Source organism: Python bivittatus, unplaced genomic scaffold (assembly GCF_059951505.1).
Source record: "Python bivittatus isolate LINGU-HERP-01145 unplaced genomic scaffold, Pbiv_v1 ctg000060_np1212, whole genome shotgun sequence".
Classification (NCBI taxonomy): Eukaryota; Metazoa; Chordata; class Lepidosauria; order Squamata; family Pythonidae; genus Python; species Python bivittatus.
In genome coordinates this window covers 6969440-6996987 of record NW_028277044.1, presented here as the reverse complement: position 1 = coordinate 6996987, position 27548 = coordinate 6969440, and the positions used below count along the sequence as shown (strand labels likewise).

At 36.3% G+C, this 27548-nt stretch overlaps 1 long non-coding RNA gene across 1 annotated transcript in view; it reads left to right on the top strand.

Moving 5' to 3' along the window:
• The window catches only part of LOC148216423 (uncharacterized), a 128583-nt gene extending 120621 nt beyond the window's left edge, over positions 1 to 7962 (top strand). The window contains exon 4 of the long non-coding RNA XR_015795423.1: positions 7473 to 7962. This is a non-coding gene — a long non-coding RNA (uncharacterized LOC148216423). The remainder of the gene's footprint in view (positions 1 to 7472) is intronic.
• Positions 7963 to 27548: the final 19586 nt, after the last annotated feature.

The window sequence follows — 27548 nt, the reverse complement described above, 5'->3', positions numbered from 1 at the left end:
TGAGGACTACCGGTGTGTGTGTGTGTGTGTGTGTGTAGTTCGTATAGTAGCTTGCTTGCACAAAATTACACAGACTCACATACACATAAAAAGACCTCAGTAGTCTTCAGAAACAATAGTTTACATATTATTGTGGTATCAGTACAATAACTGATTTTAATGGTATTTTCCATTAATATTTAACCCGGGAAAGAGGGTGAACCATATTCTCTGTAAAAATGGATACATAATGAAAAAGGGATGGTACGCGCATAATACACAGCAGTGTCCTGTTCTCTCATTTTCTAATGCACCAGTGGAAATAAAAATCTTCTGCTACCAAAGTCAAAGCAGCTACAGTTCACAAATGCCTGATCTTGGTTTGTTCTCCAGATTTACTTACAAGTTTACTTAATTTAATTTAAAAGCTGCTACACGTTATTAATTTTGACCAATCTCAGAAAGTAAGAAGGTTCAGCCATGGTTAGTATTCAAATGACCAGTAGGAAATACCTTTTTGATGCTTGTCATCTCTTCCTCTAGCACATTAAGATAGGGAATGAGGAGAATAGGAGGACATGAGCCATTCTGAAGAAAATAATAGTGTGCTATTATGTCTGAAAAGAGACCCAGTTTGGTGTAGTGGTTAAGGCATCAGGCCAGAAACTGGGAGACTGTGAGTTCTAGTCCCCCTTTAGGCACAAAGCCAGCTGGGTGACCTTGGACCAGTCACTCTCTCTCAGCCCTAGGAAGGAGGCAATGGCAAACCACTTCCGAAATCTTGCCAAGAAACTGCAGGTAGCAGTCCAGACAGTCACCAGGAGTCAATAATGACTGAAGGCACACACACACACACAAAAGTCTGAACAAATCAGAGCTCTAAGGTAGCTTCCCCTTTGCACGAAAGTGGAGCTACCCTGTTTGCCAGGACTAGATATGATGGAAATACAGGCAAATGATTGTGGACCATTCCACTGGTTTCTTATGCCACATCTGAGAATGTCCTTTATGTTAGGGCTCTGCTTTCTTAAAGAAGGGAAGAAGATTGATTCTTCCCAGGGCTGTGGGGTAGACCGAGAAATAAAAGAAATAAAAAAGACATTCTGGAAGAAAGTAAGGGTGTATCACTTCTGGTACTATTGTCAAGAAAAGTCCATGTTCATATCCATGCCATCACCAGAATCTAGCCTGACTCAAGACCATTTTATCTTTTTTTTTTAGACAAATTTGGATAAGTCACCAACCCTACCCACCCACCCACCCATCCTAAAAAAAGTTTAGCTACTATTTGCCTTATGTAAGATTTTCTTGAGGCAACTAAAGCTGCCACAAAACAGGTTATTTTCAACCAATAAACATTGTGCATAGGGAAGAAAGCACCTTCAAGTATGTTTCTAACACCACATGCTCCCCTGTTGGTAACAGAGATCTATGCTCCGTCCTGTACAAAACGTTTGGATGGCTGTATTCAGCCTCCATTAGAATCAACAGTAGGATGCTGATGTAATAGAGGATATGTCTCCTTGTGGCAAGGATCCTGTTGTTATTTAAAGTTACAAAAATGTTTTCTTGATATAAACACAGCATTTACTTCTAGTTGGCTCTAGCAGATCTAATCTGAGACTTACTGAGACTAAGATTCCAAATTACTACCTAACACTCATTCTCCCTACTCAACCCGGTGACTGCCACCAAAATTTCTTGTCATTGCAAAGGCATTTTAACAGCTATTATGCAAATGATTCCCAGATCAACCCTCTTCCTCCCAAAACTCTCTGCTTTACTTCAGTCATTAAAACCATTCTCTCACAGTTTCGGATACATACCTTGTTCTGCTTCCCTCTTTTAATAGAGCAGACCTCCAAAATTAATGATCCCAAAGCTGGGATTTTATATACTTTATAAAATATTGAATAATTAATTGACACTGAATGTTAATGAGCTTGACACTGACTTCCTAATTAAGTGAGCTTTCACATGAGGTAATTTCCCTATCAAATAATTCTTAAAACTTTTATTGTAAGACAAAAAGGGAAAAAGAAAAGAAGATAAAGATTTAAAAGGAACACTTTGATTTACAAAACATAAAAATTACATAGTAAGTTACAAGATATTCAAAGGAAAAAAAAAAAAAGCTCCACCATCCACCCTTATTCTTACAAGTAACTTTGAATTGAAGGATGCACACACACACACACACACACACACACACACACACATGTATATATGTGTATGTGTATATATATATGTATATGTATATATGAAAAACCAGCTGGGTGGCTTAGGGCCAATCACTCTCTTTCAGCCAAACTCACCTCACAGGATTGTTGTTGTGGAGAAAATAAGAGGAGAAAGGAATATTAGCTTGTTTTGCCACCTTGAGTTATTTAAGTTATAAAAATAATAAAGAGAAGATAAAAAAAAAATCTATATCTATATCTATATCTATATCTATATCTATATCTATATCTATATCTATATCTATATCTATATCTATATCTATATCTATACCTATATCTATATCTATATCTATATCTATATCTATATCTATATCTATATCTATATCTATATCTAACCAGAAATTGACATAAACATCCAATATAATGAGAATTACCAGTCAAATTAATTAGCAATAATTTCTAATTAATCTGAGCAGTAAGACAGAATCTAATGTTCTAAATCCTTCAATTTATACATATGAAGTTATGCTCCTTAAACAGTTTCCAAATTTATTTAAAGTTATTATCAGGTTATTTTTTTTAGATATGACATCATTTTTTGATAATAACATATAACCCCAAAGGTTAATCGGGCGGCCCTGTAATGAAGGAATTTTCTGTAATTTCCAGCAGGAAGCACAGAGAATCTTAGCACATATAGAACCTACTTAGCCTCCTTAGGAGAAATATAATGCTCAGAGATAGCAAGGAGAAAAATACCTTACAAGAATGGAAAGTTAGTATCAAAAATCTGTTTCATCCTATGAAGAATCAGCTTCCAAAACTGCTGAGCTTTGTGATGTTCCACCAGATATGAAAGAATGATCTAACCTGATTATTACATTTCCAGCCAATTTTTGAATAACTATTGTCCATTTTGGCAATCAGCACTGAAGTAATCTACCACCACAACCACCACCATCCCTGGGGTAAGGTGGGAAATCATATTTCAGCTTTCTCTGATATGAGACAAAGTGTAATATTCATAGTGAATTTTATATTTGCCTTCCACTGATATTCCTATTGTTTCAAACCAGTCATCTTGTTTAAATCTGCATCCATTTAATCATATATGTGTGTATGTATGTGTGTATGTGTAAGTGTATATATGTGTGTGTATACACACATACACATACATACACACACACATGTATGATGTGTGTGTATGTGTGTGTATGTATGTATGTATATGTATATGTATATGTGTGTGTATGTATGTATGTATATACACATATGTGTATGTATGTATGTATGTATATACACATGCCTTTTGAATGAAGCTGCTTATTTGAAGATACTGAAACCAGTAAGCCCTTTCTGACCATTCTAAGGAGAGTCTTAAAAGATTTCATTTTTGTTTTATGAAGCATTATACTTTCCAGCCTGCATGAATTATTATCTCTGCACTGATAATGTTTTACCATATTCACCTTCATGAAAATAAATATGAAATATTGAAATAAGAGATAATAAATCTGGATTTATTCTTCTTCTACAATTAGCCATACTTATACATAGAAGCTATTTATAATTGAATAGTGTGTTATGCACTAAACACTCATATTTGTATCCACAAATATTTATGTAGGCCTTTTAAAAATCCTGCTTCTTCCATAGGAGTAAACATGCCATATGATGATATAATCCAGTCTGTGATCAGGTCAAATAGCTTGCTTGATAGTATAGCTTAAAATTTAGCACAGCCAAATGATTTCATTCTTTTGTATTCTAGAGAATTCTGAGTTTCATCCTGTCTCTTATTTTACCGGATTAAAAATACTTATTTTCCTTGACATTCATTCAACTTCTTTTTCTTATCAGGACCATTTGGTATAAAAAGCTGTTCCTTGGTAAGATGTTCATTTTTTTTTTTAATTGCCATATAAAGATAGATTTAGCTTTAGCTTTTGAATAACAGCCATTTTATTTTTCCAAATGTATAAATAAGTATTTTTGAATAAGGTTTTTTTTTTTTTTTGGTTTAACACTGATATTAAGCCTATTGTTTCTTTCAAATACTGTTTTTATTTTATTTTCAAATAGAGTCCATGAAACATCCATGTCTTGTTGTTCTCAATCTGGTATCTTGATGTCAAACTGTACTATAGTAGATCTAATTCATTCATGCAGTGGGTCCAGTCTGACTTTATAAATAGTGAAAATACCCTTTCAAATGACATAAAACAATAGATATAATGACTTATTCAACTTAGTTGTATGATCCACTCCAATAAGATTTTATCCAATTCTGTAACTCTATGAATTTTATCAAAAAGGCAATACTGTATGTTCATTAACTACTGTAGTTTCAGTCAAGGAATTCCAAATAATACATACAGACACACAGTCAGTCAGTTTTAGCACTAATGTTGGTCCCAGCATTTCATTAAAATAAAATTTCCATTAATTCATTAAAAAACCCAGAATGTTAAGCCCTTTTAAATAACAACAACAACAATTGCAAAAGGTAGCTTTACTTGGAACAGCTTATATCCTGCAACAATACCTTTAACACCATCAAACAGCAACATCTGCCTATTCCAGATTCTTGGGAAAGGCTTGATAGATAGATAAAAATGCCAAATCCAGTCTAAACATCTGGCTGACTGTACGATCAACAATAATTTATTAAACTTGTATGCCATCTGACTCTCAATGACTCTAGTCAGCTCACAACAATCAAATAAATTATAATGACATTAATAAAAGATAAAAGATAAAGATGGCAAGTGTGATGAAACAAGAGCTCTGACTGTCCTTCAACAAAGACCTGGGTGAAGAGCCAGGTCTTCACTGTTGAACTAATTTGAATGGTTTCTGTCTAGGGTCTAAAAAGTTTTCCAAACAACCGATTCCTTACATTATACATTTACATTATACAATCTGGTAGTACGTTGTTTTGAATTGGCCAAAGAAATTGGTATTTCTTATTACCAGTTATAAGAAAATACTTTAGTGGGACATATGGTTCAGAGAGCACTATTCTGCTAAATTTTTAGATGATTTTGTTCATTATTTTCCTAAAAATAGCAGCTTATGCCTTTTTTTAGCACTGAAACTTCTGTAGGGAGATCATCAATAACATATGTGGAGTCCTTGGGGTTCTTTGAGCTTGGTTGTTTTCTTGCAGATGTTTACATCTGCAAGAAAACAACCAAGCTCAGAGAACCCCAAGGACTCCACAGTTCAACCCTGAGCTACATATATTCTCTTCTATTAGATCTTTATATGCAACAGTCATGGATTTCAATATTTTCCTGCATCTGAAAGAACAGAGAATGACAGAAGAAGAAGAAAAATCCTTTGTGTTATACACTCCTATAAGTTGGATTAGTCACATTTTTAGTGTCAAACACTATGTCTCCCATTTCTGGTTATTGTGTTATAAACTTATCTCACAACCAAAATCTGTTTTCCAGCCTTTGCAGATCTTGGAATCTGGACAGCAGAAAACCACTGTGATAAACCTAATCTAAAGGCCAATTACTTTATATCATGTTATGAACTCTATGAAGCTTGTTTGTTTAAATCACAGGCTCATGTAGAAAAGGGACAAAACAGCATGGGGTGAAGCTAGCAATTTATCTTCCTTCCTTCCTTCCTTCCTTCCTTCCTTCCTTCCTTCCTTCCTTCCTTCCTTCCTTCCTTCCTTCCTTCCTTCCTTCCTTCCTTCCTTCCTTCCTCCCAACCCACCTATGGCATTAGAGTGTTGGGACCAATATTATGACTTTTTTGAGTATTTGCTATTATGATGTCCACTTGTTCTCTGTATTTTGACTCCAGAATTAATAATGACAGTTCTATGTCAATTTATGATTGAAGAGCTTAGAGAGGAAGTCTTGGTGGATGGAAATGCCCCTTAGTGTTCTACTAGCACAGTGCTTCTGTATGACTGCTGCTGTTGCTACTACTACTACTACTATTACTACTTATTTCTTTACTATAACAATGTAGATGTCAAGACAAAGGAAGGTGCTAACCTCCCTCTTTGCATTTTGACATAGGAGAGTCTAGAAATGATTTTACCATCTTATCTTCTTTGTGTAGTTATATCTAATTAATGAGTTATCTATTAATTATATATAAGGTGCACGTTCATCTTTAGCTTTCATATGGTTGGACTAGATGATCTTCCTTTCCAAATGATAATTTTTCTCTAGGGAACAATAACCATGATCCAAAATTGCATCAACATTTTCGGGTTTATGATACCCCAATGCACTGTTCAATTTATATCAGAATTTCTTGTACATTTGGTAGCACTTAATGTAATCTTTTGAGATGTCATACATAAAAATTCTAACAAATTTCCACTAAGCACATTGTTGTTAAATCTATTTCCACTTTAAGGAAGTGCTAATGGCAAGCATATCCCAAGTGATTACAATTACTTTGAATGAATTAAAAAAAAAACTAGTCTCTGTAGTGCCTTATAAAAGAAACATAACTATCTCTTAGCTAGCTGATTAGTTTAATGCCACTATTTAATAGCTTTGTTTAACCTATCAGTGTAACACTGTAATGTAAATATGAAGTCTGACAGTATGAAGCTGTTTAAACCCTCTAGTTACTTGAATAGAACAAGTAACAATAGATCATGTTACTTCAACATGATTGCTGAATAGAAATGTGTGTGTGTGTGTGTGGGGGGGATTTTAATGAATATTTTAATGCCTTTTCAAGCATTTCTAATTTTATCACTGTCAATCTAGTTTGATAATTTAACAGATGTGGCCACTGCAAGCCCTTTCCTCCATGATTTCTTTAGTCAATTTAAAACCATCTAAATTGATGACCATTAGTGACTAATGTATGGGAATTCTGTACTTTAACTGTAGGCTGTCTACAGCTCCCAAATCAGCCCTGAAACAGTTTCACTGGATGGCTGCAAATTTTAATAATGTGAGTTTTGGATAAGAACTCTTACATTTCTCACACCAGTTATGGTTTATCACTATTATGCCTATGAAACTTTTATGCAAGGTAAGAAATCTTAAACATTACATTCTTTACATAGGGAGCTGCTGTGCCACAGAAGCATGTATGGGAAGTATGTCAATATTTGCAAGATGGTTGGCATGACGTGGATCATAAGCCAAGCCTGTTCCCTTTCTAGATGTCTATAATGCATAATTCCTGCTGTCATCTTTATGATATGCTAATTCCTTGTATTTTAATGTTTGCAATGCCAATAAAGGTTTGAATTTTGAATTTTGATAATGCATAAAAAGAGGACAGAGCTTGAATCAAGATGCCATGCTTACTGTCTTGCAGATACTGACCCAGCTGGGGATGAGGCTGCCAATCCTAATCCAAAGTGAACCCAGGTTCTGATGAGTGGGACACTTCACTTCAGGAGGACCTGTGTTCATGTCTTTCTATGTCACTGCAGCATAGGAACGTGCTCCCATCTCAACTTCTTAGTCTGAAGATGACTGTCTTGGAGCTCATCCTACCCTTCAGATAGATCATGGAACTAGAGAAACAGCCAGCTGTACTTAAAGAATTGAAATCTCTTGCCTTGAAGAAACAGGTTTCTCTAGTGCACCGGTTGCATCCACCCTTAGGTTCCTTCAGACCATTACTCATGCTCTAGTCACCTCAAGAATGGGCTATAGTAATGAGCTGTACACTGATCTGTCTTTGAAGACCACATGGAAGCTACAGCTGGTCCAGAATGTGAAGCTGCTGGTAGTACTGGGCATGCCATGTATGCTCATGTGTCACTGCTTCTGTGCAAGCTCCACTTGGCTTCCAGGTGCAATTTAATGTCCTGTGTATATTACATGGAAAATGGCTGGTTATTTGAAGGACCAGTACCTCCAATAGCTTCTGCCTATCCAGTAAAAATTGGGCAGAGTGTGTGCCCTCCATGCGCCTTTGATTAAACAATGTATTCTATTGGGACCTAGGAAGAACTTTTCTGTTGTAGCACCTGCCTTCTGGGACAGCTTCCATATGGCTCCCACCCTGAAAATGTTCTGAAAGTCCCTGAAAACCTGGTTGTTCTTCCAAGCCTGGGAGTAAGACAGTTGTTGAGTTTCTGTCAGTTTTTTTCCCCTTTGGTTTTGTTTGTTTTCTCTGGACATGCATGACTTTTTTTTCCTTTATTTTATTGTTCTTTACTTTAAAAGTATGAACTATCCAGAGTCATCTGGAGCCAGGCCTGTAAATTTGAAATCTCTGCATTAGACTTAAAACAAACAAACAAACAACAAACTTGAGTGATTCCATTTCTTTGCTGAAACAACTTATTTCCTCAGCTCAGCTTCCCAAACCCACAGAACCGGTAACCCACAATACTGATAGTTGTTCACTGAACCTATTCCTATTAATCAAAGCATGAAGTGATTTGGTTTAATTAGTGCTAACATGCTAGGCTAGATCTGGCTGGTTCAATCTTCTATAAATATATCAAATGTAAAGCAACATTTATTTTTTAAAAAAGATCTGGATATTGCATTATTAATAAAGCGACCTAAAAAATATCTGACTAGCTTGTTCAAAAGTCTTTTCCTGGATCTCTTTGGACTAATATTTGACAAATGACCTATATCCACAGTCCATTGCTGTAAATCAGAAAAAGATTTATCCTGCCAGTGCCATAATCATTCTTTTGCCCAGCAATCATGCATGAAAACTGCACAATTGCTGATTAATTCCAAATACTGGGATATCATCAAGAAGAACATATGCCCCCTTAGTACAACAATGAGAGTAAGTGATGTTTACAATATATAGATTTCAGCCCCAAATGTTATCATTATAAGACAAGCCCAGACTATAGAGTTAATATTCCAATGACTAAACTGCATTTCCAATAACAAGGTATTGATAACCAACCCGTATTAAATATTTTCAGAAGTGTCCAATGCACAAAATGTATTTTAGGGACAAAACAGACTAATTTAATGTTCTTTGAAGCACCCTTCCACTAAGGACAAGATATTCACGCTTTTTATTCCAAGGCTACAAAGCTTATTAAAATCAATTTCATCACATTCCTTCAAGCTCTGGGGAAAAAAAAGTTGTATTAGCTTAGGAGACTGAACTGATTATTCCTAAGAGATTGGAACTTCAGAAGCAGCAATTAACTTCAGGATAAAATATTCCAAATAACAAATTAAATTGAGTAAGCTGTCACACCAACTCAGATTTAAGTTCTGACTAAGTTGGTCCAAAGTGCAGTTTACTCAGAAAATAGATTAACTAGCTACTTTAAACTGACATTATTTGGCTCAAGCTAAATCATATCATCTAATATTGTTCTTTCTTTGATGGTCCAAACCCTGATCATTGCCTTTAATGGTCTGCAAAAACAATGTATTCTAGGGCTAAATTGGAGGGTGGGGGAGACTTTCAATCAGTTGGATCTAATGAACTATCACCCCATTGAAATACCCTTAGCAAAAGAAGGAAATGATACCAACCTGGGAAGTATCATATTCATGTTCATTCAGATGATTGTTCCCTTCCTTTTGTTCACCTTCATAGAACAAGCCTTACATTAGTTTTGAATTTGGCAATTGTGTTGTCTTGAATTCTTTCTTTCATGAGTCCAGATGATTGGCCTACTATGACTTTAGACTTAACTACTTATTATTTTACTGTTTGTTGTTAATAAGAGGCTCCATGCTGGAACCAACATGGAAGCACAGGTTACTCTGACCCACTTGAAATGTGCTAAGGTTTATGAACACTGTCAGAACACATCTAAGTAAAATGTTAAATGAACTTGCAAAAGGAAATTAAAATAGTGGGTATAATATGATCAATAATTATGTGGGTGTTTTGTTTTTTCCAGAATTAATTTCAGAATTTTCAGAATTAATCTTGTTGGTATATTCCAACTTTAAAATATATTATCTTTGGTGGACACCTCTCCTCTTAATTTTAGTCACAGACTATTTGCTTTTAAATGGTGGTTTGACCTGCTCATTGTTATTATGTCGTAGGGTTCTGGATCCATCAGCCAGCATGTTTGGAAAATAGTATTTAATTCAACACATTCACATAATGTCTGACATCAAATTCAACATCCAACATCCATAAGCCTGAACTTCCTGGAACTGGGAGGCCTGATGGCAGCTGTAGTCCAATATCATATGGAGGACTACATATTGCCCACTTGGCAATTACATATTACATTACATCACATATTGTTGGTATACAACTGCTGGTTATACTACTGTTAATATGGTATTAACAAAGTTAACAGTGAAAACAGGGTTGGTTAGGTAATTAGAAAAAAAACCCTAATGTTTCCTACTGACCTCTTGTTTTAGAAATGATGTTTTATACATAAATCCATATTTGTTAATAAAACAGTTATTATTTTGGATAGGTAGTTAGCATATCCTCTTTAATTAGTTGTGTTATTGGTAATGTTATAAAAAAGGCATGCTCTAATTCTCTATATAAATCAGAAAATGGAATCTTAGGGTTAGTTAGTTAGAAGAACTAACTAAGTGCATAGATGTTATAGGCTCCCTTTAGAATGCTTCTCCAGAATGAAAAGTAATTTTCAGGGAGAAGAGTTCAGACTGACATATTAATTTTCCTTAACATTTCACTTTTCTATCAGTAGAATTGTTAAGGGTGTGTAGCAGCATGCAATCATGTGAACCTTCATTTTCATACTGAAAAGGAATAGCCTAGAAACAGATTCTCCATAAAAACTAGGGTAATTCAATTTTTTATTTGACAGTTAATTATCTAAATGACTTCAACTTTTGCTTTGCATTGCTGGATAGTTCATCTTTCATTTAAAAAAAACAAAAACAAAGCAAAAAGAAAAAGAAATATCCGAAATATATTTACCTTTCTTCACAAATCAGTTCTTTGAGGTGCTTGAATGATAATAATAATAAATAAGATTCTAATTATAAGAATCAAAGCTGATGTAGATAATAATAAAACAATTTTATAAATAAGAACATTATAGATCATGTTGTGTCAGCAACTGGAAAGCTAGGAGTTCTCTAGTTGAGTCTGATGGCAGTGTTTATAACAAATGTTCCATATAAGTTAATAGGAGAGAACAAGAAGATTTTTTTTTTTGGAAAATTAATTAAATTTTATTATGTTAAACCTATCATCAACAACAAACATAATAATGTAGAATAAAAAATGAATACACTTGATAAGTATAGCAAGAAGGAAAGAAGGAAAGAAAAGAAAAGAAAAGAAAAGAAAAGAAAAGAAAAGAAAAGAAAAGAAAGAAGGAAGGAAGGAAGGAAGGAAGGAAGGAAGGAAGGAAGGAAGGAAGGAAGGAAGGAAGGAAGGAAGGAAGGAAGGAAGGAAAATTTTGGAATATTATGAGATGGATTGCATCTTAGGATAATAGAAGAACTTGCTGACAGGAAGAAGACAGAAACATAGAACATATATACAGCAATTCTGCACTGCTAAAACTCAGAAAAATATCTTCTAGTTCTTGATAAGGAAGAAGGCTTTCAGCCTTAGAGGAAAAATAAGAGATTGTGGATTTCTCAAACACAGAAGGAGTGTATTGGTGTCATCAATAGGATGCACAGAACAGTCCTGGTATTTGGAGACTCACTACTATGAGTCTGACTACATCCTATGCTACTGAAGTAACTTGTTGATAACCTGGCTTAAGCTTTATGACTTATCTTTGAAAACCCTGTAGAACTGGTAAAATGCCAGAAACTGGGCAATTTTGTTCAAAAAAAGAAACAAGGAAGATCTGAGTAACTACTGACCAATCAGTCTGACACTGATACCTAGGAAGATCATAAAACCACAAAGACAATGATCTATAAGCACTTTGAAAAGAATACAGCAAGTCATCACCAGAAGTCAGTCAGTCAGTCAGTCAGTCAGTCAGTCAGTCAGTCAGTCAGTCAGTCAGTCAGTCATTTAGGTGCAACAGTTCACTAGCAACTTGTTACAAGTCCATTAAATTAAAAAAAACAAACAAACATTCCTTTGACAATCATATATTATCTTCCAAACTGATGCCAGGAGCAACAGGAGGCACATGTGACTGAGGAAAGTACCATCCTCCAGCAGGATGAGCCAGTTCTTTACATTCACTTTTACCATTCTCCAGCCTCTGTTAATGCAGTAAATTGAAACTTACATTTCAAGCCTTCCTGGAAAATATCTCAGATCCAGCCATGCTTCAAATGTCACTAAATCATATAGCTCAGTTCTAAACCTCCATTCTTATCAACCCAGATGCATAGCTAAAATAACTAAAGGGCTAGAATCTGCTAAACAAATTTAGATGTTCACTATTAATACATTCTTCCCAAAGCATTTTCCTCTTGACCTACTCACGGAATGCCAGCCTAAGACAGCTTCCCAACTAAGACCCAATGACAGAAAGTCAGTCCTGGCAATGTTGTATATAATGGCATGTGACTATTCATTCCTTCACCTTTTCATACTGTTTGTGGTAGAAGAGCCTATAGGCTATTTGGGAACTGGGATGAAAGCCTTGTACATATAATGCCTAGAAAAATGAAAGCAATGCACTTCTAGACTTGAAAGAAAAGAAAAGAAAAGAAAAGAAAAGAAAAGAAAAGAAAAGAAAAGAAAAGAAAAGAAAAGAAAAGAAAAGAAAAGAAATAGGAAGTTTGTGGAAATAACAACAACAGCCCTCTAAGGGCAGAGAGAGGGGGGATTATCTGCTCTAAGGAAATGGAGGGTTATGCTGTAGGGTCATCCATATCAAATAAGCTTCTAAGGCAAAGCCAGACTGAAAGTGTCTATCCCCTAAAACAATGATGAGAACAAGGGAAAAAAATCTATTATGGATCAGTTCTTGCCTGGGTCAACAAGGACTATGTCAGTGTTATCAAAAAATGGATTCTCAAATACCTAGGACTTAGTAGCATGGAAACCTTGGAATTGAGTTTGAATATCTCAAGGATATTGGATGTAGGATGAAGGCCAAAAAGTGCCACTTGAACCCAATAAACCTGACTAAAATGAGAAAACTGGAGCTCTTTGTGTAAAAGATTATACTTGGGGGAGGGGTATTACCACTACTTCCCCATTGTAAGTGAGAGTGCATCTTCTCCTTTGAGGAAACATAGTGATACCATAACTCTTCCATGGTACAATAACCCATTTACAATAACCCATAATGGAACTCTTCGCCTGGGACAATAACCATATCCAGAGTCCCGAAACTCAGTGGAGATGTGAGGGTATATATCTTTTATTTTTTTCTACATAATTCCATCCATCCATCTATTATCCTTCCATCCAGACTGGAAGATTTCCCTAATGTTTATTTATGTATAAACTGCCTAATAACTGCAGTTCTTTAGTAATGCAAGTAAGAGACTTAATTTATATAGATCCATCCAGCTTTGCCTATATGTCCCAGCATGCCTTTCTTCAATTTGTGATCCCCTGGATCTAACAAAAAACTACACGCTATTTTTTCCACAGCCTGTCAAGGCAAATTATTTTATCTATTTCTTTGCTTATTTTTCATCTCAATGATTTTTCTGCTAGTCCTCAGCCATAAATGTTCCAGGAGCAGCTTACATGCAATCAATGTATTTGCTTCGGTGTTGATATCTATAGGACTGCAGACCTAACACTCTAAAAGAAAAGGACAAATAAAGAAGTCCTTAAATGCTGTCAAAAATAAATTTGACTTGGCATCAATAACCAAGACTGCTTATCTCAGCTACGTAGATCCCTGAAAAGGAAGATTCTGCCAACACATTTGAGATTCATCCACTTTGTCCCCTACGTTAAACTCAGAAGGAAAAGCTAATCCAAAATAAGGAGCCAAGGAAACTATTTCATTTAATCCAATTTAACAACTGTGGAACAAAGTCTCCTCTGAAGGACAGGAATTAAGGTGGAAATACTAGTGTTTTGGCATATCATAAACGTAACTGACAGGAAGAGATAATACTTTAAACAAGATGGAGGGAAAGATGAAACTTTTAGCTGTTCTAGCATTGGTCTGTTATACCTGGTGCTCATCCTGAAAGAACAGCATCCAGATCTTATGAATAGGTATTAATGGCATAACCCTGTACAAAATGGATGAAGAATTTGTGTCCTTCCAAATATAGCACAACTATGGCACCAATGTGGCTAATAATTGTATAATTGTAGTACAAGAATATGTAGAATACACTCTGTTCTCCTTATCAATTTTGCATGCTTATTCAGAAATCAGGTTCCTTATATTTACTGAGGTATTTCTGAATTAGTAGGTATATGATTGCAATTTAAACACAATCTATTTTTATTGGAGTTTAAATTAACTGAACTGCTCTCTGTTGGTTGCTGTCTTATGATATGCAGATAACTTTTTTTATGTGGGAAAATATTCAGTTTTGCAGTCTGTACAATCTAAAATTTGCTGAACCATCTATCTCCTTGAATGCAGACTTAGCCATGTTTGGAGTAGACATGCAGAAACCATGGACTCAATTTTGGTATGTCTAAATCCCATGGATTTCCATAGCATGACTATACCTCAAGATAACCCATTAATTCTGTATACATTGTTTTCATTTTAAATCATGCAAAATTAGATGGGTCAAAGATTAGAGATGGCTATTTTTATTGGCATTCTGTCTCTTAAGACTTAAACAAAGAATTGATATTGATAAAAGCATTATTTAAAAGGCTAATAATAAATATGCTCTGATAATATAGGGCTAGCATATATGGTCTATAAAATTTCAGATGCACAATAGATTAAGAGTAAAGAGTTAGATTTTTCAGCATCTCTGGTGATCATCTGAATGTTTAAAGCCCAAACTGGGTTATACTAGGTAATGTTCACTGGTATATGGTTGATCCTTCCTTCCTTCCTTCCTTCCTTCCTTCCTTCCTTCCTTCCTTCCTTCCTTCCTTCCTTCCTTCCTTCCTTCCTTCCTTCCTTCCTTCCTTCCCTCTCTCCCTCCCTCCATCTTGATCAGTAGGGAGACAACAGTACCCTTTTGGTTCTTGCAAGGTCACACTGATTAACTGAAAATGGAAGTTTTAATGTTTAAGATCTGCTTTGTATTTGATGCAGAACCAAATTTGTGTGCAGGTGAAATAACTTTTACTCTCAATTTCCCTCTTAGTCAGGGGAAGTTTGATTTAATTGAATCATGTCCTGAATCATAGCATCAGACTTCAAGAAGATGCATCATTAAATATTTACAGGGCATGTATCTTGCTGCACTCATTTCACAGCCTTAAACATTTTGACTTCAGATGATAACTCTTAAATATTTCAATTCTTGATTAGGAACAAAATATGATGATAAACACCAGCTTCTCTCTCTCTCTCTCTCTCTCTCTCTCTCTCTCTCCCACATAAACACACACTTTTGTTTTTCATTAGACTATGAGAAATGACATTTGGGCATAACCATAGAACCAATGGCTTGGATAAAGCCAAAAGGATGCATTAGTTCAATCTTCATCCAGCTGCAATTCAGAAATCAAGAGGCACAGCTAAATATGAAACTCACTTTGTCTTAGAGCAGTATCTGGATGTATTTTATCCTTTCATTTCCTAAGAAGTGCTGCATATTAGCAAAATAGTTGAATAGCAGTCTGAATCCAACAACCTAAACATTTACCAAAACTTGCATGGTGAATAAGTGAAATAGGTACTGCAGAATAAAAGTTAAAAGAGAATCCTCAGCAGAGTACAACCAGGAAGACAGAACAGTGTGTATGTGTGTGTGTATGGAGAGAGAGAGAGAGAGAGAGAGAATGATAGTCAGGTTGTTAGGCAACATGAACATCCTAATTAGGCCTGCATCCCAAATGATGACATGTGTACAGTGACATCATCACAAATGCCATCATTACATGCTTGCATCCTGAGTTGTGATACAACTATGCATGTCAGGACATTTGTACAATAGCATCACACAATGGCAGAAAGTGAAGAAGAACTAAAGAGCCTCTTGATGAGGGTGAAAGAGGAGAGTGCGAAAGCTGGCTTGAAACTCAACATTAAAAAAACTAAGATCATGGCATCTGGACCCATCAATTCCTGGCAAATAGAAGGGGTAGAAATGGAAGCAGTAACAGACTTCATTTATTTGGGCTCCAAGATCACCGCAGACGGAGACTGCAGCCATGAAATTAAAAGACGCTTGCTCCTTGGGAGGAAAGCTATGGCAAGCCTAGATAGCATATTAAAAAGCAGAGGCGTCACCTTGCCGACAAAGATCCGCATAGTCAAAGCTATGGTTTTTCCATAGTAATGTATGGCTGTGAGAGCTGGACCATAAAGAAAGCTGAGTGCCGAAGAATTGATGCCTTTGAACTGTGGTGCTGGAGAAGACTCTTGAGAGTCCCCTGGACTGCTAGGAGGTCAAACCAGTCAGTCTTAAAGGAAATCAACCCGGATTGCTCATTGGAAGGATCGATAATGAAGCTCAAGCTCAGATACTTTGGTCACCTAATGCGAAGAGAGATCTCTTTGGAGAAGACCCTGATGCTGGGAAAGATTGAAGGCAAAAGGAGAAGAGGACGGCAGAGGATGAGATGGTTAGATAGCATCACTGAAGCAATGAGCATGAAATTGAGCAAACTCAGGGAGGCAGTGAAGGACAGGAAGGCCTGGCGCAATATGGTTCATGGGGTCACGAAGAGTCGGACACGACTTAACGACTAAACAACAACAACAACAAGTCCACCCTCTCCAGTAAGTGCCTATGGACTCATAATGACCATTTTACAGCTCTTTATGCTTTTATTTCTAGAGATTAGACTTGCATGTAAACAATTGTAAACATGCAAATTAAAATCAGTTAGGAAAAGCTTATTAATTACAATAACAGACATGCCAATAATATTTAACTGTTCTCATCTCAACTTTCTCAGAATATTGGGGTTCCTCCTTCTCATCAAGGCCTGAACTGAGCGATTGCATCTTCCAAAAATTTATACCAGAAATGCACAATATGTAGTTGTCCAGATGCGACCTCAATTCTCATCATTCTTGATCAGTACTGAAATAGGCTGTAACTGATGGACATTTGTTCCTAACATCATTTGGAGGACCAAAAGTTCTGTCACTCCTAGACACAATATAAACTCTGATCTGATATTTTTTTAGAAACTGAAAGGAACAGGGCATTTATATTGAAAGGAGCCACATCCCGTCAGTCTTTTCAAGCATAACAGCCATTTTCCTTAAAAAAAAAAATGCAAGCATGCCAAACAATAATAGATCAGTCAAAGGCCCTTATTTATGAATTGCTGAAGTTATTCTATCATGAAAATCGTGTTTGCTGACAAGGAATGAAAAAGATAATATATCAAACTTCTGCAATAATTTCCCTTACAGGTCTGTGGAAGGAACATCACAGGTAGATTATGGAACTACCTTACTGCAGATATGAAATTCATGGACCCCATTTCAAATGGAAGGGTAGTAAATGTAAATTATAGCTTTGACAAAGAAGTCAAAATATTGACTTTTCATTTAAGGGAAGCATTAAAGCAGTTGTGCCCAATCAGCTTCTCTAACATGTAATAAAATAGAGATTTGCACTGAAGTAATCAATAAGCATAAATCTACTATTAGTCTTTTGTCATGTGTATAACTACAGCTAATGCTATTATAGTTTGATTGTGAGAAAACCAAGATGGTACTTTTTCGCTTGCACTGTATTCATGTTAAATTGCCTTTGCTATTTATCTAACAGTTTAGAGCAACAGAAACAAAAAGGGGAAATTGTTTCATGCTTGAGTCAATGAGTTTCTTTTAGACTGGACTAGTGGCAACCATCTGACAATTGTAGTTTTAGGCTTATACCTGTGGGGCAAAGCATAGGAATAGAAAAAAGTCATTCATTTAGTCTTACTTTAAAGGCGAGGCACAAGCAAACTCCTTAGCAATGGACCTCTGTTAAATACAAATAGATAGGGTCATCTGGTATAGGTTGCCCATAGACTGTCAGAACCTAGTGGTTTGACTCAGTATAATAGCAGTACCTACATTTCTTTCTGGATAGTTCTATTACTATCAAGCTATCCATCTATTTCTGGCAGAGCAGGAAGCCCAGCAAAATTTTGTCTGCAGGAACATTGGTGTTATGGGCAATGCTGAGAACCTCAGATTTTGACAACACAGAGCAAGATAGACCAATATTATGGTTCAGTGTGGTTTCCCATGTGTCTTAAATGTTTTTTAAAGATTTTTAAAAAGATTTGTAAAGATTTTTATGGGCACGTGTGAGGCAGTAAAGTTCCAAGCTCCTTCCATACATATTCTTTCAAATGTGTAAAGGGGGTTGCCAAGCATGTGCACACAGATGGCTATTGCATCACTGTTTGGCCCTTGCTAATGGTCCTGTGCAAAGACCTCTCAGCAGATTGAACTAATGCAGTCGTGGATATGTATTAGTTCAGCTGTATAGCACTCAGATTCAACAGCAAAAACCTGCTTCTGAATGCACATCGGCGATTTCTTAAAACAGCTAAATCGTTTTGGGGGATTGTATGGCTGCCCTCTCCAGCTGTCAGATAGTTCCAGAAAAACTCTGTTTGGAATAAGGAATTGAAGACACATTTTTTTGTCTTGGCCTTATGCACACAGAAGTACCATTTGGCCTTTGAATCTGAAGCTCTGCCTACGTATAATGCAGACCTCTGAAGATCAGTGACTGGGGCCCCAGTTTTTTGAAGCTCAATTCCTACAGCCACTTATTTATTTATTTGACTGCAAGTGCTTCTGTGTCACTTCAATCATCTGACTAAAGAAGCTATTTATGGTCTGAATATGACTATTGTTTCTCAGTTGTTGCACTGTTTTATTTATTTATTTTTCAAAGAGTACACATATCCCATTTTTTAACCAAGTTTCCAGATTGCTCCCACCTTTCTGTAAAAGTTTTGGGGAAAATACATCAATGTGTCACTGAAGCTAAAGCAGAAATACATTGTCCTATATGACTTTTTTTTTTTTTTAGCTGAAAATCTGACAATATTGCTGACCATCAGCTAAAAGCCGGGCATGGTTTGGGGGTGAGACAGAGTGCATCTTAATCAGTGGAAGGCCAAAAGGCTAATTAAACTCACTGACAAGGAATTAGCATAGCTCAGGCAGGGGAGTATGTAGGATTTTATTGGAGAAACAAAGCCTGCCATCAGATTGTAGTTTAAAGGGGCAAGCCATTAAAATGTATAAGACCTTTCAGAAAGAAATAAAATGAAACTAAATGGCATTTTAATTGCTTAATCAGAAAACATTGCTGCTTCAGGCTTTGAAGTCTTATTTTAGTTTATTTTATTTCTCTCCCACAAGAAAGAAGGTATCTGGAAAGCTTAAGCAGTTCAAACAAAGGTGTTCCATTTTTTCTGGCTTTGTTGAGATTCATATGGCTGCAACGTGTGACAACCTTCATGAGATAATATCTGCTCATTAGCACAGTTACACCCCAGTTGTCATTTTTTGTTGCTGTTATTTGCTGGAGAGATAACAAGTTAAATTCTTCAGAGAGACTGCAGATGTTCACCATACCCACTGCCATGTGTACAGATAATGGCTCTGCTTGATGTTTGTTAAGGACTATTTCTGCAAGCAAAGGATTGAATTCCCTGTGTTGCAGGCTTTTTAAAGGAAATAGATTCTGGTCAGGTCAGTGGAATATTTCTACAGCTCTTGAAGGCACCTTCTGAAAATGGGTTGTAGAGATAAAGGGAGGGACAGAGGGAGGACTCAAAATTTTATCCCAAAATGGAAATCTAAGAATTAAATTGTATTGGGGGGGGGGGGAGGAGGCTTTTCTAAGATACACAGAATGATAACCTATTGCTTGAACCAGGATAATATAACAAATGGCTTGGGCCAGGATAATTGTAACTGTGAATGCTTTTCTTATCTTTTGTGGCTAATTTTGCCCACCTTTTAATGAGATTTAAGATCAGGCAAGTCAAGAAGTAGACTATAATCTATGAAGCTTTATGCCATAAAAACATCTTGCTGTTTAAGGTGCCATGGGGCTCTTCATTCTACAATTGCAAATTAGGTATTTATGTAGAAGAGATTATGAATTACGGAGTCTTCTCATAAAAGATGGAAGCTGTTCCTTTTTTGGAATGTTATTGTTTAGCAATTTTAGTGAACTTTGGTTGAAAAGTTTTATTTGCTGTTCTTATGCTTTCACCTTTTTCTTGCTCTGTTTCTTTTAAATACTAAAATAATAATATCCTTTTCCTAGTATTTAAAATATAGTTTATTTCTGTGTATTGTCTTTTCCCCTTTTGTTACCCATCTTGATTTAAAAATAAATAAATAAATCACCCATCAATTTAAGCTGTAAGGTGGCAACATGCTACAAAGGCTAGAATAGCAAAGGAAAAATTATAAATTACTTCCTCTCCCCCCCCAAATCAAGAAGTTATAAAAAAGAAGTAATAAAATAAACTCTTATACAAGGCTACATTGCTATGAGAAAAATAATATCAAATGTAGCTGCTTTAAAATATTAGGAGAGTTATATCCTGCATATGTCTAGTTTCCCTTGATATGCTGGGCTTTGACAGAATAGACATGGAAGCAGAAGTGTCCATCATCATCTCAGGAGTATCTTTGGTGACAGATGTGACATCCCAGTGCCGGGCCTTTCTCTCTGTGAAAGAAATGGCAGATCCAGTGCAAGTTTTCAAAAATATAAGTTTGCTGCCTCAAAAAGGAAACTCAGGGGGATAAGGTCTGCATGCCTACTATGAAATATTTACCCTTGAACATAGAAGTTCTAAAATGTTTTCATGCCATTTCATGGCATGAAATTATTATTGTTATGGTTGGTCGCACCGTCAGCCAGATGTTTAGACTGGATTTGGGATTTTTATCCACCTACTGAGACCTTCCCAAGGACCTGGGATAGGCAGATGTTGTTTGATGGTATCATCGCAGGATGTCAGTTTCCAACTTATTGAACCTATGCAGGAGAATACTGTTGTTAAGAATATCAATGACATTCAGAGATCCAGAAAGAATAGCTGAGTGATACTTCCAATAAATATAATTTATGAGGAAGACAAAGACCAATTTTGTTGCATCATCAGAACATTAACTTATATTTTATGGGTCTAGAAAATAAGTTTGTCCAAAAATGCTTGTAGCTAGGTCATCATCACCATTTGATCACCTTGCCAAAGGAGTGAGAATTCACTCTTCGCAGTCTATGGAGATTTTGTATTTGTTTCTTTCTTTATTTTCAAGATATGCCATGCCACCTCCTAAGGGCAACTAGGACCGTCCTTTCATCCAATTATGTTTTCATTGCTGCCTGACATCATGCATGAATATTCCAAAGTTAGCTCAAATGAGTTATTATGGGCAAGTGTCAGGAGGAAAATGGTAAGATAAAATACCACTAGTACCTACCCCAGTCTTCAAATATCAAAAATTGAAAATGATTCTAGAAAGTGGACAAGATGGTGTACTAGATACCTTGTACAGAACTGGAAAAAAATGACAGCATTTAGTTTGGCATGATTTTAACCTCAAAGCGCTCTGTAAATTTGCAATATCAACTGTAGAACACTTCTTGGGGGAGGTGGCACTAAAATCCATACAACTATAGCTTTAAGGTTACTTGATGCAATAGAGATAACAAAGTGAGTCTTCTTACTTTGCAATAGGTATAATTATGCATTCTAATGGCTGTTTGGCCTCACAGGTGTTTGGTTCTACTATGACTCTCTAGATTCATTGGTGCCATTAAGCAGCCTCCGGTAAGCCAAATAAACCACAGCATCAGAAGGAAGACACTCAGTAGTGATAATGTCAATAGTCCTTCACATCTAACCATTCCACTGAAAGATTAGGGACTTGAATAGATAATTAGCTCCACCTATTCAAATATTCCCTAGAGCATTCAGAAAAAAAAAAATCAATTCTTGTAGAAGCATATGTCTTCAAAAAAGACACCCTTGGCATTAATCCTGTATAAAAATTTTAGAAGTCTCTTTTAATTTAAAAGGAAAAGAAAGGGGGAGATCATGGTGACCTATCTTTTCTCACATTATATTTCTCTACATCCTGTTCAAGGATTGTTTAACAAGTATTCAGCAGCCTGAATTAGATAATTTCCTCAATTATGTATAAGAGAAAAAGAGGGACAGTGAATGCATTGCTCAAAACGAGGACATAGTCTTGCCAAAAATCTGGATATTGTAATTTATGGGAAGAAATAAGAAAGTTATAGACAAAACACCCATTTACCTTCCCTTTCAGATGGATGTCCCCCCCTTCTCCACCACCATAAACCCTCTCAGAGGGGAGATCCACAACAGAATCCTTACTCCCATGGAGGAATGCAGAAGGTTGGACAATCTTTTTCCAGATATTTTGCTGATGAAACAGCATTGTGAGAAGGACAAAGAAAAAATAAAAGCTCACCTAATCTAAACTGAACACAATATGTCTTTGCTACCCAATGCTGAGTTTTCACATCTACCTGTTTTCCTCCTGAAAGAGGAGACATCTGGGCCAGCTCCAGCCCTTTTGCATCTGTGTCTTGGTGTCCACTGTAACCAAGGGGTGGAATTTGCATCACAATTCTGAGATGCTCCTTTTACCATTTTGACGAAACCATCAGTTTCTGTGGATGCCTCTGCTTGACATTGACCCAAACACAAAGCTTTACAAACTCAGAAGTGAAGAAAAGCAACTATGAAGGGGGTGTTTCAGAGGTGGTAATTTTAAACAGGAGAGTAGTTGCTTGAAATTTGCCTCCCACCCTCCTTCTTTGACTCAAAATCAAATCAAAACTTTCATACAGCTTTTGGGCCAGAAAGCACAATAATGACATACATAGATCTGTAATTATTAATAAAACTTTTAAAAACACAATAAAAGTTCATACAATACATTATTATAGCAACTGTAGTACAAACAGCAGTGGTAATCACCAAAATTTGTGCTAAACTTCAACCACAGGTAGGAAGGATGCAACAAATGCTAGCACAAAATCAGGCATGGAAAGTTATGTCAGGCTCCTGGTCAGATAGAAGCAGTGACAGATAGACATTGTGTTCTCTACCAGGGTAGTTCTTTAAAATGGGATAAATATATACCTTCCTTGGTTCCCTATAGGGAGAACAACAAAGGAACATACAGCTTAGGGATTCCACAAAGCCATCTCTGCATGGACATAAGCCTGCTGAAAAGGGATGCTTTTATACTGCCCCCACAGAACTTCAGAGGGTAATGTGTCCAATCTGGCCAAGGTGAAAACCTGACAAAATTTCAGAATTAGAACTGAAGAGAGATAAGATTATGGCACAGGCCCATTTGAAAAGAATCCATAAATTGTAGGGTTGGATACTAGGCTTAAACTGGTTTGAAAATCAGTATCTCGGATGCATTGTTTAAGATGACTTGGCATTTTAAAGCCTTAATGGACAGAGACTTTCCAAAGAAAGTCCTAAGGACTGGAGTTTGCTATTAGCTTTTGTTAGCCAAGTTGATTTGAAATGGTCTCTGAGAACCAGTGGAGCCAGACCCACAGGGGGTGGGGGGTGGGGGGTGGGAATCAGAACTTAATAAGCCTAGATAGAACTAGGCTCTGGCACCCACAGAAACCAAACCTGTCTCTACCTATAAAACTGTCAGGTTAAGCCCAAGAAACTCCACGAGACAGTTCTGGAACAGCTCAGTTACTTTATTAGCTCACACCTGCTAGACAGAATCTCACCAGACTAACTCTAAACTCCCCAAGCCAGCAACTAAACAGTATGAATTCCTTAGGGTGGTGCCAGTCTCATCTTCTTCACTTTCCCATGCTCACGCTGTGGGCTGAGGAGATGCTTCTGTCCTTGACCCCTCTCATTCCATTCCATCACATAAACAGCATTCTTGATGCATCTTGGAACTGCAAGTATTGCTTTCATAAATTTGGACTCAAAATTTCTCTCAACAAAAGCCATAGGTTTGTGGGGGAAGGGTAAAGTGACAAAATGTGCATCATTATGTCACTGCATACGTGTCATCATTTTTCTGTTATCATGGGTGCCTATTGTTATTGGTTATAAAGGTTTAAAGGTTTGTTTGTTTATTTTGTTTTGTTTTGGCAGGGGGCTGAAAAGAGTGTTGTCAATGTGTACATTTTCATAGCATATTTTTCAGTACAGATATTTGCTATCTCATGATTATCTGGGCATTAAAAAATATCCCCTCATCCCCTTACTCTCTTGTTTATATCAAATTGAAGATTTCTGCAAAGACTTTTCAAAGTCAATTTTGAGGTCTATTACATTTACCTAATTACCTCATTTATACCCACCCCACTTCCTGATTCGATTCTCTTCTACTCAGTTAATGGCTATCTTCTCATCAATTCAAGAAGATAGCAACAAGTTTTCCCTGTCAGTTTTCCCATTGCCAGTGTCACTTGAAGGAAATGGATAATGTTAGATTTAAGTCAGTTTTTCTTTGGAATTCCAATGGTTCTTTCCCATACGAGGCTGCTATTTCTGAATCCTACAATAAATGTTCTCATCTAGAATCCACATAGAATGTCCCTCAGCCCGTTCCATAGCAAGCATTGCCCTCCTCTTACAGTCTCCATGTATCAGTCCAAGCAAGATCATACAAAGGCTTAAGCAAATGAAATTATTTGGCAGATTACTAGTAGGGTTTCTGCAAGGAGGGTCAACAATATTAAAATGCAACTGGGAAATCCAAGTCACACACTTTTTAACTTGTGTTGCATGTACCTAAAAAGCATGGGACTTTGATTATCCCAACTGCACTCATCATTTTGATGCAGTTGACTCCCATGTGAATGCCTTGAAGAAGTGAATAAAAATGCAAATGACATGCCAAGTATGCATAAACATGGTTGTGAGATTCTCTATAAATAAAATGATATTATGGAATGAAAAGAGATGGCTACATCAAAGATAGACAGGGCTCATATTCCTTGTGGATTATGTGATTTTAAAACCTCAAGAGTCAAATGCAAATTAGAGCTGGGGCCAGCTGGATCCATAAGCAAAGTGGTGGATCCATAGCAGAATTAATTATAGCTCTGTCCCATGACCTTGCATGTACAACTGTAAATCAATTTCTGAAATATTATAAAGGATTTTAATATAAAACCTAGGGTACATAAAGACCTAATGGACAGTCATAATTTACAGGTAGAAAACACAGGTGCTGAGACAAATAGTGGTTACTATACAGTCAAGCATGGTAGGAAATTTTGTTATCCCTGTAAATAAAAACAGTAGCAACAGTAGAACAACACTAACTTAGGAACCTTGAAAACCTATTACATATCACTCGGATTAAGCAGTAGAGCTGTGCACGGGTCCTTTGCCCATTCCTAATTTACTTAGTTCTGTTGACCCTTTTGTATAGACAGACCTTACACTTCATTTGGAATGCTAAGGGTTTAATGGTCCTTTATTTATTGCATTAAGTAGTTCACATAAATATTCTGAACACTGAACTAGTATAGGGTGATAAATGTATGCCCTGAGTTCTATTGGTATGTAGCTAATTTAGTATTTGATACTCATTGTGGGAATAAAATGCATACTTCTGAAATAGTTGATTAACCTTTCCTGTATAATCCTATAGAATTTGCATTGTAGACTCTTGTGTGGGTGTCCTCCACTGAATCTAGTTAATTGGCCACGTGACTGACTGAATGGCAGCCTGCAATAATAACACTTAGCAATTCAACTAGTTTACTCTGACACCTTTTGATATTGTTTTATAATGTTTTATTGGTACAGTTAAGCAATTCTTCTTTCAACAGTATATTGCCATTGTCTTTGAGGTCACACATCATGCCTTATATGTTTTAATTGCTTTGTAATTACTTTTTTCCCCCTTTCTGGGATATGAGCTTTGCCTGCTGTTTTTTCATCAAAAATTGTTATATCTTATTGGTACAGGGAACTGAGTCCTTGAGGAATTTGAAAAGTTCCCTCACGTTTTCTTTCCCTCTCTTCACATTATACTCCAATGACAAATAATTTAGCATATTGAAGAGCTCAGCTGAGAAAATGATCGCTGGCAGAGAAGCTGCTCTCAAAGAATAAGAGAAGCACATTAGCCAATAATTTGAAGAACAACTGCAAACATAAAGTTGAATCATTATCAATAATTTGTCTCCATTTTCCTTTTGTGCACAGTTCGCAAAAGTACACCAAGTTTAGAACTTTAAAGTAGAGAACAAGCCAGGTATGACAGTGATAATTTTGTTCCGTAGCTCACTATCCTGCATGTGACAAGGACAGAAGCGATTTCAAATGTACTCAGTGTGAATAGTTATCAGATGCTACTAAACGTCATGTACTGTGCTCAGTGATTTGCACCTACTTCCCTAAAAGCAAGAACAAATGAATAAAAAGGGAGTGATATCTGAGCAGATGGCCATAGGTCATCCTACTTGTAGTAAAAGTATTTAGATTTTTTTTTTCCCCTTGAGACCTAAAGATGGGGTAAGTGCATGTCTCCCATATTTTTATCCCCACAACAGAAACCTACATAATATTAGGCTGAGGGAGAAAGTGGTGGGACTGGGATCATACACAGAACTCTTGTTCACGTAGAAAAAAACCCTTTCTTTTTCCCAGTCCAAGTCCAATAGTATAGTAATTCACCTGCATCATACCTCTTCTCCTAAAAGTTTAATGGGCAAGTTCGGGATTTCAGATTTTTATGTTTACCATTATACCTTAATGGGAGTTAAATGATATGGAGCCACCCTGTTTAGACATTGAGCTGAACATATGGAGGGCTTCAACCTGAGTAGAAAATAGGGCTGGGTAGAAAATGGGGCATTCTCCCATAATGACTTTGGCCTAACCAAATATCATATTTTCACACTGTGCTTGGGTAGGACATATACTTCTAAACAGTTCTAAATAATATATACCTGTTCTTAGAATAAGCCCTTCTGGAATATGAATGCTTGGGGAAATGTAACTCAAAATGTGCTCTAGAGGAAAATTATATCATTGCAATAAAGCTCTGCTATAATTCCATTAATGGATAGCATGTTGTCAACCTGATAGAGATTAATCTACCACCACAATAGTCAAAACATTAGCAAGTCAATCATGAATCATCTGAGTGTTTAGTCTGGATTGGGTAGAAGCAAGCAAACTTGGAAGAGCTGAGGAGCAACTATTATTCCTTGCTTCCTTGGTACTACCAAATTTCTGTTTACACTGAGAAATGGAAGCCATTCAGATTAATTTCTGAATGTTCTTGATATCTATCTATCTATCTATCTATCTATCTATCTATCTATCTATCTATCTATCTATCTATCTATCTGCGTAAACTTCCATTCAAATTTATATTGTCTGGATGTTCTGGTATATATAATGGCTGGAATTGCTCAGCTCTTGTTTAACACC